Source organism: Tachypleus tridentatus, chromosome 1 (genome assembly GCF_004210375.1).
Source record: "Tachypleus tridentatus isolate NWPU-2018 chromosome 1, ASM421037v1, whole genome shotgun sequence".
Classification (NCBI taxonomy): domain Eukaryota; kingdom Metazoa; phylum Arthropoda; class Merostomata; order Xiphosura; family Limulidae; genus Tachypleus; species Tachypleus tridentatus.
Window position 1 is genome coordinate 86,699,433 of NC_134825.1, and position 15,265 is coordinate 86,714,697.

The following is a 15,265-nucleotide window of genomic DNA, read 5'->3' on the forward strand; positions in this document are numbered from 1 at the left end:
TATATGCACAATGCAAGCATACACGAAAATAAGCACATGCCCACACATTTACCAATTTATGTATCTGCATATTCAGTACCATAAAAGAACGTTCACGCGCATCTACTTTTATAAGAACACGCGTCCACATGAACCAAATTACATACCTGCTTTTGCATATGCAAAAATAAATACCTGAGCACACATGTACCAAATTAGATACCTGTGCATGCAACTACCCAAATAAGCAAATGTACACGCATGTCAAAAATCAACACCTTCGCGCTCTTGTACCAATTTACGCACTTGCATGTGCATGTAGAAAAACAAGTACCTGCGAGAAGAACTATAAAATCACCGCTTGCAAGTGCATGTACCAATTTACACACCTGCACACACAAGTACGAAAATAAGTACCTGCACGCACACCTACAAAATCAACACCTCCATGCTTATGTGCAAAAATAAGCACATACGGATATGTAATAAACTCAACATCTGCTAGAACATCTACCAATTTACTAACTTTGCACAAATGTTCAAAAATAATCACCTGTAGATGCATGTACCAATTTTCGCACCTACATGCGCATCTACCAGTTTGTGCATTTGCGCGAGCGTGTACGAAAATAAGTAACTGTACGCGCATCTACCACTTCACAGATCTGCTCATGAATGTGCAAAAATAAGCATTTGAATGCACATGTAGAAATTCACGTACATGTGCGAATGTATGAAAATAAGCACATGCACGAGCAACTATAAAATGAGCACCTACGTGCATATGCACAATAATGTTTGCACGCATTTACCAATTTATGAACTTGCACATGTAAGTAACAAAATAAGCTCCTGCCTGCACATCTATGGATTTACTTACCTGCACTCTCATGTATACATTTACAACCTATAAAAGCCTATTCATAAATAAATACCAAGGTGTGCATATACAAATTTATGCAACTGAGCGCACATCAAGCAATTTACGCAATTACACGAACATGATAAAAAATAACCACCTGAACACACATCTACCAAATTACGCAACTGCGTGCACATATACAAAAATAAGTACCTGCATTCGCATGTACTAAAATAAATACGAGTGAACATGTACAAATTTACGCACCTACGCGCGCATCTACCAGCTTACTCATATGTGCACGCAGGTACTAAAATAAACATTTGCATGCATGTGCAAAAATAAGTACCTGCATGTGTATGTACCAATTTACGCTACTGCGTCCGTAAGTACAAAAATAAACACCTGCAAGCACATTACCAAATTACTAACTTCATGCAAGTGTAAGTAAATAAGAACCTTCACTCGCATCTAAGAAATTCAACACCTGTGAGTACATCTACCAGTTTACTAACATCGTGGGCATGTACAAAAATAAGTAGCTTTGCTTACAACTACAAAATCAACACCTGCATGCACATTTACCAATTTACTAACTTCGCACGCATGTAAGACAATAACCAACTACTCGTGCACTTAAAACTAAACACATGCATTTACCAATATACGAACCTGCACTCACATGTACCAATTTACATACTTGTGTGCACCTATACAAAAATAAATATCTGCACGCATACGTAGCAATTTACATACATGCACTCGCCTCTGCAAAAATAAATACCTCTGCGCGAATGTACCAATTTACGTAACTACGCGTGCATGTACAATAATAAGAACCTGCATGCGTATTTACCAATTTAAGAACTTGGGTGCGTAGGTAAAAAAATAAGCAACTGCCCTGCCATCTACCAATTTACTTACTTCTGCACACATAACTAATTTACATACCTGAGCAACCCTATTCAAAAATAAATACCTAAACTCGCATGACAAATTTTCCCAACTGAGCGAGCATCAAGCAGTTCATGCAACTATGCCCTCATGATCAAATCTAAGCACCTGTGCATGCATCTACCAATTTATATATCTGTGCACATGTGGTAAAATAATCATTTGAGCGTGCATGTAGTAATTTACGCACCTGTACGCAAGTAGCAAAATAAGCATATGCACACGCATGAACCAATTTATGCAACTATGTGCGCAGGTACGAAAATTAGCACCTGTGCCAGCATTTACGAATTCATACACCTATGCATGCGTGTTCGAAGATAAGTACTTGCACACGCATCTACCATTTTACAGATCTGTGTGCGAATATGCTAAAATAAGCATTTGGCTTCTGTGTGCACACATACGAAAAGACGCGCCTTCACATGCAATTATAAAACCAACACCTTCGAGCAAAAGTACCAATTTAGTCACCTGCATGCAACTGTATGAAAATAAGCACCTGCATTTGCAACCAAATTCGTTTACCACTTTGTGCACGTGCGCGCACAAGTAAGAAAATGAGCATCTGTATGCTCATGTATAAAAACAAGCAAAATTGCGCGCATCTCAGAAATTCAACACCTGGGAGCACATCTACCAATTTATGAATTTCGCACAAATGTAAGAAATTAAGCACCTGTCAGCAGATCTACCAAATTACTAACTTTGCACTCAAGTACGAAAATAATCACCTGTGTGTGCAACTACAAAATCACCCTCTGCATGCACGTGTACCAATTTATGCACGTTCTTTTTGCACGCATCTACTAAATCAATACTTGGTCACTCATGTGCAATTAATGAGCACCTGCATTTGCATCTAAGATATACACCTTCAACTGCATCTACCAATTTACTAACTTCTCGCAAATGTCACAAAATCAGAACCTGCACACGCATCTAAGAAATTCAATACCTGCATGTGCATCTACCAAATTTACTAACTTTGTGCACATGTAAGAAAATAAGCTACTACACGCGCTTCTAGAATATACACATGTGCGAACATATACTAATTAATCCACCTTTGCGAACGTATGTGAAAATTAGCACCTACAGGCCATGTGCCAATTTGTGCATTTGCAACAATAAGGACTTCCTCTAGCATCCATCAGTTTACTCATTTACGGGTGCATGTACTCAAATAAATACCTGCTCGCGTATTAATCAATTTATGTACCAGCACGCATGTACAAAAATAAGCACCTCCTCCACTGGCATATACAAAAATAAGTGCCTGTGTGCACATCCAACATTTTACTCATTTACGCACGCATTTGCAAAAGTAAGCCCATGCTCGTGCATGTACCAATTTACGCAACTGCGCACGCATGTACGAAAATAAGCACCTATGCATTCAGCTACAAAATCAACACCGGTGTTCGCATCTAAGAAATTCAACATCTACGTGCGCATCTACCAATTTACTGACTTCACATGCAGGCAAGAAAATAAGCAACTACTTGCGCACGTAAAATTATACACCTGCGTGTGCGTCTACCCATTTACGTACCTGTGCGCACATGTAACAATTAACATAACTGCACACTTCACAAAAATATCTGCTCGCATATGTACAAATTTACATACCTGCACGTGCATGTGCAAAAATAAATACCTATTCACGCATGTACCAATTTACTCGTGTGTGCGCATCAAGCAATTTACACAACTCCACGCTCATGTACGAAAATAAAACTTTGGGCACATGAGTAACAAAATAAGACCCTACCCTCACATCTATCGATTTACATACCTGTGCTCACATGTACGTATTTAATACCTGCGGGAGGCTATTCAAAAATAAATACCTACGCGCGCATGTATAAATGTACGCAACTGAGCGCGCATCACGCAATTTAGGCAACTGCGTGCACATGATCAAAAATAAGCATTTGCTGGCATATTTACCAATTTATGCATCTGCGCCTCCTTTTATGAAGATAAGCACATGAGCACGCATGTACAAAATAAAAACCTGCGAGTGCATGTACCAATTTACATTGGGTCTTCCCGGGCCTATGAAAAAATAGATACCTATGCGCGCATCAAGCAAGTTATCGAACTACTCGTACATTTACAAAAAAAGAGCACCTGTATCCACATTTTCGAATTTATGCAACTGAAGATAAGTACATGCGAGCACATCAACCAATTTACAGATGCCATCGCAAATGGGCTAAAAGAAGCATTTGAATGCACATGTACCAATTCAAGCACCAACATGCGAAAGTACGAAAATAAGCACCTGCATGTTAAAATCAACATATGAGAACACGTACAAATTTAGTCACCTGCCCGTGCATGTACGAAAAAAAAGCAACTACATAAAAAAACTACAAAATCAACACATGCGAGTGCATAAATAAAACTAAGCACCTGCACGTGCAACAACAAAATAAACATTTGTGCAGTCAGGTATGAATATAAGCACCTACCTGCACAAGTACCAATTTACGCACCTGCAAGTGCATTTACCACTTTATATATTTTGGGCACGTGTACGAATATAAGACTTGCGTTTGCAATCACAAAATCACCACCTCCACGCGCGTTTACCAATTTACACACCTTTGCATCCTTATGCAAAAATAGATACCTACACGTGCATCAATTTACGAAACTTCTCACACATGTACGAAAGTAAGCTCCTGTGCACGCATTTACAAATTTTTGCACCTGCGAATGTGTGTACAAAGGTAAGCACATGCGCGCGCATCTACCAATTTACAGATCTGCATTCGAATATGTGAAAATAAGTATTTAAATGTGCATGTACCAATTTACGCACGAGCGCGCTCATTTACGAAAATAAGCACCTGCACTCGCATCTACAAAAATAAGCACTTGTGCGCGCGACTACTAGTTTACTATTTATTGCATGCATGTACAAAAGTAAGCACCTGAGCACACATCTACAAAATTAATACTTGCTCACTCATGTCCAGAAATAAACACCTGCACGTGCATGTAAGAAGTACAACACCGGCGAGCACTTCTACTAATTTAATAACTTCTTGCAAAAGTAACAAAATAATAACCTGCCCGCACATCTAAGAAATTCAACACCTGATTTCGCATCTACCAATTAATTAACTTTGCTACATTTAAAAAAATAAGCAACTATGCGCGCTTCTACAAAATTAACACCTGCACGCTCAACTACAAAATATACACTTGCGCGAGAATGTACCAATTTACCCACCAGCCCGCGCATATGCGAATATAAGCACGTGCGCGTACATTTACCAATTTGTGCACCTGCGCATTCAAGTACCAAAATAAGAATCGTTCCGTCAACTGTTATAAGTTCACTCACGCACATGAACCAACTTACATACCTGTGCGTGCCTATGCAAAAATAAATACCTGATCAAACATGTAACAAATTAGATACCTGTGCGCACAAGTACCACGATAAGCAAATGCGCAAGCATGTAGAAAATCAACATCTGCATGCTCATCTACCAATTTACGCACCTACACACATGTACAAAAATAAGTATATGCGCGTGCACCTGCAAAATCAACACCTCCGTGCTCATGTGCAAAAATAAGCACCTATGAGCATACCTAATAAATTCAACATCTGCGAGCTCATCTAAAAATTTACTAATTTCGTGCAGATGTACGAAAATAAGCACCTGCTCGAGAATATAAGAAAACAAGAACCTGCACACGCATATAAGAAATTCAATACCTGCACGCGCATCTACCAGTTTAAGTATTTGCGAGTGAAGTACTAAAATAAGCACCTGACTGTGCATGTACGAAAATAAGTACCTGCACACGCACATACAAATTTATGCCTATGTGCACACATGTACGAAAATAAGTACATGCACGCGCATTTGTCAATTTAGAGATCTGCTCGCGAATGTGCAAAAATAAGCACCTCTGCAAACAACTATAAAATCAACACCTAAGAGTGCATGTACAAATTAATCACCAGTGTGAGCATGTGTGAAAAGAAGCACCTTTGCGAGAAACTACAAAATCAACACCTGCAAGTGCATGAATAAAACTAAGCACATGCGCGCGCATTTACCAATTTATGCACCTGCATGTTCAAGTGCCAAAACAAGATCCTTCGCGCGCATCTACTGTTATAAGTACACGAGCACATGAAACAACTTACTTATCTGTGCACACCTATGCAAAAATAAATACCTGAGCAAACATGTACCGAATTAGATACCTGCGCATGCAAGTACCTAGATAAACAAATGCACTAGCATGTAGAAATTCAACACGTGTGAGCATGCAGAAAGATAAGCACCTGCACGAAATCATCACATGGTGATGCATTAACTAAGTTCACACCTGCACACACATGTACGAAAATAAGCATATATGCGTGCAACTACAACATTAAAACCTGCGCACTCATGTTCAAAAATAAGCACTTGTGCGCTGTTGTACGTAGATAATCATCTGCATGCTCAGGTACGAAAATAAGCACCCGAGTATGTATGTACCAATTTACGTACCTGCGAGGGTATTTACTACTTTATGCACTTATGTGCACATGTACGAAAATAAGTACCTGTGTGCACAACTACAAAATCACCATCTGCGCGCAGGTGTAACAATTTACGCATATGCGCACGCTATGTATGAAAATGAGCACCTCCGTGTGCTTCTGCCAATTTACGCACCTAAAATAAGCATCTGCATGCACATGTACTAAAATAAGCATCTGGTGGTACGGTCTATGTAACAACAAGTACTTTTTACTTTTTTCATCATGCCATGGCATAGCCAGGTGGGTTAAGGCGTACGACTCGTAATCTGAGGATGGCCGCGTTCGAATCCTCATCGCACCAAAGATAATCGCCCTTTCACCTGTGGGGGCGTTATAATGTTTTGGTCAATCCCACTGTCGCTCAAGAGTTGGCAGTGGGTGGTGATGACTAGCTGCCTTCCCTCTTGTTTTACACTGTTAAATTTGGGACGGCTAGTGAACATAGCCTTTGCGTAGCCTTGCGCGAATTTAAAAAAACATAGAAACTTACTTGTCCTCCAAGTTCAGTTTTAAATAATTAAAACAAATAAAATCTTCAATTAACAGAGTTCTGAACTAGATATCAACAAGTTTAGTTTTTCTCACTTTTAGTTAAACATTTTATTTGATACTTTCAGAACCTCTTAATAACAATATTAGGTTATAAAATTATTGCTACACAGTGTAAAATATACACTATGTTGGAATGCATTGTTATCAAAATGGATTGACTTTTCCACCTATTTGAAATTGTTCCTTACACAAAAACTTCTAGCAATTTACGCACAAATATTACTTTTGTATGTACGTTTTCACGAGCATGCCTCATCAGAAGATTATGCGCACGCATGTGCGAATTCTTGTTGATAAGTGACAGTACCCAAATGCAGACCCTAGGGGTTCGCTTAGTATTGGTGCGAATTTCAGGTATGACGGTCACATTTCTTTTCTATATAGTGTTTCAGAAGGAAGGGACAAAAACATTTATGCATACACACACACACACACACACACATGTATATAAAACTGATGCAAACCCTTAGGGTTCACTTAGTATAGATGCAAGATTTCAAGTTCACAGATTCTTTCGTCATGAAGCTATAGCAATAAAACATAAACAGACGCGCATGCGCACACGAGTTTCTTTCTCTCCTTGTGATTTTTATTTGTAGTATCACTAACCATTTATTCTTTATGGGGTTTTTGCTAGCTGGCTTCATTAGGAAAATGCGTACGCAATACTCAGTTGTACATCTTCAGTATCGGAGAAAAATTCAGGTGCTTAGATTTTTTTTTCTTTCGAAATAGGGCAGTCACACTCTTTTCTATGTGTATTTTCGTCAGCTCGCCTAATTTTAATGATGCACTCGCACGAGCTTCAGTAATAATATTCAGGTGCACATCTTTAAGGGTCCACTTAGTACAGGTGGAAAATTTCAGGTTTCTAAGCTCTTACCTTTTGCGGATTATACGGTCATATATTCTTTTCTACAGGTTTTTACCCTAATTTCCCTTACAAACAGATGCGCACGCACGTGAATAAGTGATAATACTCAGGTGCATATTCTCAGGGCTCACTTGGTATGTTCGTCTGTTTTTAAAATTCGCGAAAGCTACACGAGGGCTCTCTGCGCTAGCCGTCCCTAATTGAGTAGTGTAAGACTAGAGGGAAGGCAGCTAGTTATCGCCACTCACCGCTAACTCTTTTACCAACGAATAGTGGGATTGACCGTTATTATAACACCCCCACGACTGAAAGGGTGAGCATGTTTGGTGCGACGGAGATTCGAACCCGCGACCCTCAGATTACGAGCCGAATACCTTAACCCACCTGACCATGCCGAGCCTTCGTTAGTATTAAAGATATTAGTTTAAACAATATCGAAAATTCGTAGAATCTGATTTATTTTCTGAAACAATTTATCTACAAATTGGAAACACATTATGGCCGATATTAATGATTAGGATTGATAAGAAAAACACTTTAATGTTTTAAATTTTTAACTTCTCCAAAGCTATAACATCACTTCCTCGATAGGACAGTGTTAAATATTCGGATTTGCAAAGCTAAAATAACGGGTTGAATTTCCCTCAGTGTACATCGCAAATAGCTCATGTGGCTTTGATACAAGAAAACATACATGAAGACAATAGAACACCATCATCTGTTCTCACTAGATTTGATATATACTTTGGATAAAAGGAGAAATGTGTCAGTTCAACACAAGAGGTTATTTTCTGATGAAAGGGACAAAAACATTTATGCATACACACACACACACACGTATATAAAACTATTAGTATTCTACAATGAATAAATTTGTCTGATTAACATAATTATACTTCGAAGATATATTATCTTGAGAAAACTCAGCACTTTTACAAAATAATCTAAACCTAACCAGATTTAGGCCTTACATTAATTTTGCCAATGGTGGTAATAACGAACTTCATCACAAAACATGAAAATTTAAATTTTTTCTTACCTAATATAATTGAATTATTATTCAGGTATTCGAAAATATATTAGGATTCTAATGTGTAAAATATTAAAATGATATTTCTCAACATTAATGTAGCAAGCTTGTTTATCACTGTGAATCTCAGTATAAACGAGTTGGAGGTTTTACTCGTAACTTGATTTATTAACGGTTTTCCAGAATTATTTATATTTATGAATCAAAACTCGCTCACGTGTCTACAACAATTTATCTGTGTTACGTAATCAAAATAAGCCCGGCATGGCCAAGCGTGTTAAGGCGTACGACTCGTAATCCGAGGGTCGCGGGTTCGAATCGCTGTCGCACTAAACATGCTCGCCATCCCAGCCGTGGGGGCGTTATAATTTACGGTCAATCCCACTATTCGTTGGTAAAGGAGTAGCCCAAGAGTTGGTGGTGGGTAGTGAAGACTAGCTGCCTTCCCTCTAGTCTTACACTGCAAAATTAGGGACGGCTAGCGCAGATAGCCCTCGAGTAGCTTTGCGCGAAATTCAAAAGAAACGTAATCAAAACAGTGTAAAAGACCGCAAGACATGAAAAAGTAATGTGAAAAAGGGTTCAAATTTGATAAAACAAATATCTATAACAAAACGTTTATTATTATTTGCAACTTTTAGGATATCACAAAGTGTTGTTAGGCGCTTTAAACTTATATTGCAAAAACGCTTTGACGTTAAAATGATCCAAAAACCTCGAAGCAGTAGGTACGTAAGTAAATTAACATTAACGATTCAGTCTAAGCCTTTTTTTTTCTATAACGGTTTAATGCAGGATTACCGCAATAGTTATTTTTTGAGGCAAATGTGGACTGTATAAATCGTTTGTAAAAATGTATCAAGGCAGTTGGTATGAGTATTTAAACTATAGAAGTAGAGAACAACGTTTTGACCGTTTAAAGTCATCTTTAGGTTAATAAAGAGTTTGCAACTATATGAATCATTACAATTATAAAGTACAATGTGTCAGTTGAAAGAGTATATCCTTGCTTTTTGTTTTTCAGTAAAGACAAGTTTGATCTTTGTGTCGAAAACTTGCAATTATAACAGTTTGAAGAAGATAACGTTTTGAACGGATTTATTGCACTTTGTGATGATGTAACAAGGTTTATGTGTGAAATACAATCAATACAGTTGAGACAAACAAAACACCTAAAATTTAGAATGTTATTGGATACTAATCAGAAAAATGATTGTTCTTTAGCAGAAAAGAATGATCAGTGTGAAGTGCTGTTAAAATCTGAACATATACCATGCTTATTTTCATGTAAGATTGTTGTTATTATTCAAGGGAAAAACCTGTAAATATATACAAATTAAACATTAATAATTTGTCGCTTTCTGTTTATTTTCTGGGATATAAAGTATGTGATGCTGGGTGTAACAAATTTTGAATTAATTGTAGATTGTTATATATTTTCTAACACTGGGATATTTATTTTGTGTACATGGTAAACTGTTAAGTGATTTACTAATATATGGGTCACAATCTTTGAATTTGTTATCATTACTCTACCATCAGTACATATGACTCTGAATAATGGACAGAAAAATATATTTAATCATCTATTAACTGAATGTGAAATATTTTATATGAAAAGATATCCAGGACTTTTGGATTTGTACTGTCAGGCCTTGGTGGAAAAATTATAACAAAATATAAGTGCTTGCCATATGAGGATGGATAAAAATCATGGGTTACTATGATAAAAGCTGATTTTTTTCTTACTCTAAAAAAATTAATCAGAAAGAAAATGAAAAATGAGTTTTCTCATGACTGTGGAGAAAAGGTTAAGGTTGTTACTTTTTTTTATGACTGTTATGATATTATTTTAATATATTGCTGAAAAAATATACATCTTGCTACTGGATATTATCTTCATTTGAAATGAATTTATCCTATCTTAATACAGCAAACAGGCTTATCTTTATGTGGCTCTAGATTTTCTATTTTTGTAAATTAAATCAAAGAATGAGGACTGCAAGGATGGAGAAAGTATGAAAAACATCCCCAGTCTTCTTCAGCTTCTTCCTCAAACTTAAAACTTTAGAGTTTGACAAGTTGGAAGGAAACCAGCTCTTTCCCTATTCCAATAAATGAGGGGGCCTTTCATAAACATGTAGAGCAACTAAATAAAAAATGGATTGGTGGACAATCCAAATCACATGTTATTGAGAGAGTACCACTCTAGAAGAGCACAGTGGTAAACATCACTGAAACCAGGAAGATTCTCTTGTTTTGATCAAGGAAGTTTTGTAAGGTATTTCAATCAATTACTGAACAGCACAAAAGAAATATCTTGAAAACTATAATTTTCCAATCAATTCACTAATAAAATAGTCTGTAATACATTACATAAAAACCCACAATTTGAAGTTGTATAGGCTTCTGATAAGTTTCATGAGTAAACAATATGTTGAAATACAGTTCATTTTCTAAAGCATATTTGAAAACGTATGAACATTTATCAGTTTGAAAACAATTATATAAACTTAATGTGAATATTAACCTGAAATTGACTGTATTGTTTCTTGATAGAAAATATCAATTAAGGTACTGTGTAAGTTTTCTGCATGAGAAACAGTCTTGATGAGGCTACAAAAAAGGTGAATAATAAACATGAAAAAGGTTGAAGAGCATTTGAGGAAAAAATGAAATGCATGTATGTAAAACATATTTTTGTAGAATTGAATATTATCTGTGAAACATCTAATCAGATATAATTTTATATGTTAATAAAGTGAATGTGTTATTAAGGCATTGAGTGTAAACTTATTGAGAGTTAAAATAACAGTTTTGTTAACAGTTAAATCCATCAAATACTTGCTTGATAAACATGCCAATTGTATAATATAAAAATAAATGAAGGTTATTAAAATGGGAGAGTTAATTTGCTAATGTAGTTACTTGTGGTAAAATTAATTTACCTGTGTCTTTGCTCATTACCAGGTTCTAACGTAACATATTGTAAGGAAAGCTGGAGGAATTAGTTGGAAAAGGAAAGGAAAAAGATAGTAATCAAAAACAGTAATTAAAGTTGTAAAGGTATTGTATTTTTTAAATTTACTATAAAACCTCTTGTTCCACAACTTTGTGTTGTGATAACTGTGATTTACAATGTGTCTTTTAAAAATAACAACAGAATAAAAAAATATTTGTTAGAAATTAATTACAATTTAAAAAATGTTTGACTACAATGAAATTATGCAAACTGTAGGTTTAGTCTCTATACCACCCCTCTACCCTGAGTATATTATCAGCACTAGCTCACAAATAATACAGAATGTATCTATTTATATTGTTAATAGGATATATTTAATGAATGATACACACCAAGTTTTGTTTTTGAATATCCAAAATGATTCATGTATCATCTTTTATTCATTGACAGTTCCAGGTAATCTTTTGATATTGATAGGATGTGCAACAAATTCTTGTTTTTTAAGTTTTTATTTATGATTTTGCAACTTTTCAAATGTTACTTCCTGTGACTCATGAATTCCTTTAGATATGTCTTTTCATATTTTGGAAAATTATAGCACAGAAAAGGAGTGAAAGAATATACTAAATTTTTACTTGTTGAAAAACCAAAGATAGCTGGTTCTTTTCTTTATTTATCATTTATTGTTGCAACTCTTATGTTACCACTAAATTACAGCCTCTGTTAACCACAATATAACCGAAATTATGTACAAAGTGGCATGTAGCATTAATCAATCAATTAGTGAAGGTTTTCTCCTTTCATAGATGTTTTAAAATGTGCCTTTTTATATCTTGCACATTAACACGAAACAAGGGAATGATGTCAGCAAATTTTACTTTTAAAAAATCTCGGATGGCTGAATTATTGATATTGAGGTTTTATATTGAAAGTTAGATGGACAATAAGGAAAATGGACATCGGTTATATTTTATGATGTTTGTTATTACATTACATTTCCCTTTTCTTTGTCTTTTAGAACATTTATGATGATGCAATCTCACAAAGACATTTGGATTCTTCAGATGAGGAGGTACCCCATCTTCTGGTATTTATACACAGTCTGGAGGAAATTTTAACAAGATATACTGTTGGTGATAACCAGCAACATTTGTGTTGCAATGATGCTATCAACAGTGAGGTATTATGTGTTTGATTTATAACATCCAACCATTTATTCAAAATGTCTTCAGATGATACAACATTGGTTAGTTTAAAATGTGTACACTTAATTAAACAGTTCTAACTTGAAAGAATTTTCACATATTTTATCAAGATCTAAACACCATATTACTAATTTAGAGAAGTTCTTCAGTTAGTGTTAATATTTCTACATGACACAAATAGTTTCAGTTTTGCATAATATACTTTTTTGTGTAGATTTGTCATCTAAAAACTAATTTATATAAAGTTTTAATCAAGTATTTGTGGATGTATTTATACATGTGCATGAAATTTAAACAAAATTTATTTCTTGGTCTTTCTTGTAGTAAATCAATACACCTACCAAAATTGTAATCGCTACACAATATTATTAACAGCTGTGGTGTTAATGCAATAAATATCTTAAATAAACATGTGAATGTGAGAATTATATTGTGCATGATTTTTAATATATTGTAAGTTTTAAACTTAAAACACTAACATTGTATTGGAATAACATTAGTGTTTAATGGATATTAACAGTAGAGTTTAATATGGTACAAAGAAAGTGTAAATATGTTTTGAATAAAGAACACTTGTTTTCACAGGACAGTTGTGGGAAGGCAGTTACTCTTAATTTTCTTGAACTAGAAATTAAACCACCCAAACATTTCTACACATTAAAACTCCTAACATCCACCATTACAAAAAGTTATGAAATAAAAGTAAACAAAATTACAGATCCTATCTTATAAGAACTTTTAACCTTGCTCTCCCTATCAGCTGTAGGGGACTTGTATTGTGATGATCAATTCCACTATTTGTTGGTAAAAAGAGTAACCCGAGACTTGGAGGTGGGTGGTGATGACTAGGTGCTTTCCCTTGTTTAATTACGGATGACTAGTACATATGTAGCAGGTGACTTTGCAAATAGTTGCACTAGAAACTAATATTGTAACTATATTTTTAGATTATTGAGAAGACCAGTTAAGATGGAAGAGTTCCCCTGAATAGTAGAAGTAATAGGAACTGATGGATGTACATTAAGGGGGCAGCTACAGAACCCATGCTTTTCACTCCAAAGATTCTGTGTTTTTTCAGAATATATGCAATTAAAGAGTGAGTTTTATCAAATGATTTATATTCACATGGTTAATAGTGTACAATTATCAGTTTTTTGTTCAATCAGTAAATAGGTTTTGTCTGTTATAACAGTTGTTATCAAAGTTCTTACAGCTATGAAACTTGAGACCAATGATTCAAACTGGTGTATAAATAAACTGAGACACACAAAGTAGCTTTTACTTTATTCTTTGTTTCATGTGTGGATCACGATATGGACATTATTAGATCCATTATCAGGTATAAGCCCACTACTGGTAGTAAGAAGTCCGTTTCATTGTTTTGAGGAAATTCATTCCATTATTTGTGTAAATTCATAGTAACAATAAATAAAGTAAAAATAATAATCATTTGATGGACCTAACTAACAACAGTACAAGTTATGTAAATATAATAAATGTTATAAAGAACATGTTTATTTCTAAGTTTGATGTTTTTCTTACTAATTTCTACAATATTGAAGTAGAAATGAAGGTATGCTATTGTAGTTTTCATTAGTTGGCTCTTTTGAACAGTAGTAACAGGATAAAATTTGTAATGTGTTAGCAGGTGTTTAGTGTAAATAAGAAATAAAATGTTGTCACTTTGGTACTTTGGGTAGAGTGGAAAGTTGCATCTTTGCTAATATCAGTTTTTGTAGGTATAAATTTGTTTATAATGTTTATTAATTTATTTACATAAATAGGATAATTGTTCATGCAATTTTTCTGGATTTGACTAGTACATTTACCTCTATAATTAATTATCTTTAGTTTTAGGCATTTCTTATTCCATTTGATGCTTTTTATCTTACTTATGCAATGGTAGATAATCTTTTATTAGTCTAAACATGGAAACTTTAAACATTAGTAACATTAAAATTCTCAAATTTAGTAGTTTACAAACTGTTTCTTTATGCAGCACAAACATTGTGTTTATGCATTGTATTAGACTACATCATGTTTAACTATACCCAATACCAGCTTGATCAAATTATTAAAAATAGCATGATATGTATGTAAATTACAATTGTTGAAAATGTTTTTTACTTCATGTCAAGAGTATTCTTTACTTTTTAAGCAAACAAAAGTTCCAAATGTGTTCGTAAATACTAGATTATACATTTTTATATATATGTTGGTTATTTTTTAATTTAGTGAAAATCTACTTGAGAACTATTTGGACTAGACATCCCTTATTTT

General features: G+C 34.8%; 1 long non-coding RNA gene across 2 annotated transcripts in view; it reads left to right on the top strand.

Moving 5' to 3' along the window:
• The window catches only part of LOC143254677 (uncharacterized), a 60,763-nt gene extending 46,044 nt beyond the window's left edge, over positions 1-14,719 (top strand). The window contains exons 1-4 of one of the 2 annotated variants that reach the window (XR_013030335.1): positions 9,363-9,383; positions 11,789-11,884; positions 12,799-12,960; positions 13,933-14,719. This is a non-coding gene — a long non-coding RNA (uncharacterized LOC143254677). Of the gene's footprint in view, positions 1-9,362; positions 9,384-11,788; positions 11,885-12,798; positions 12,961-13,932 lie in introns of those variants that run through there. The other variant, XR_013030329.1, reaches the window with a different exon arrangement.
• Positions 14,720-15,265: the final 546 nt, after the last annotated feature.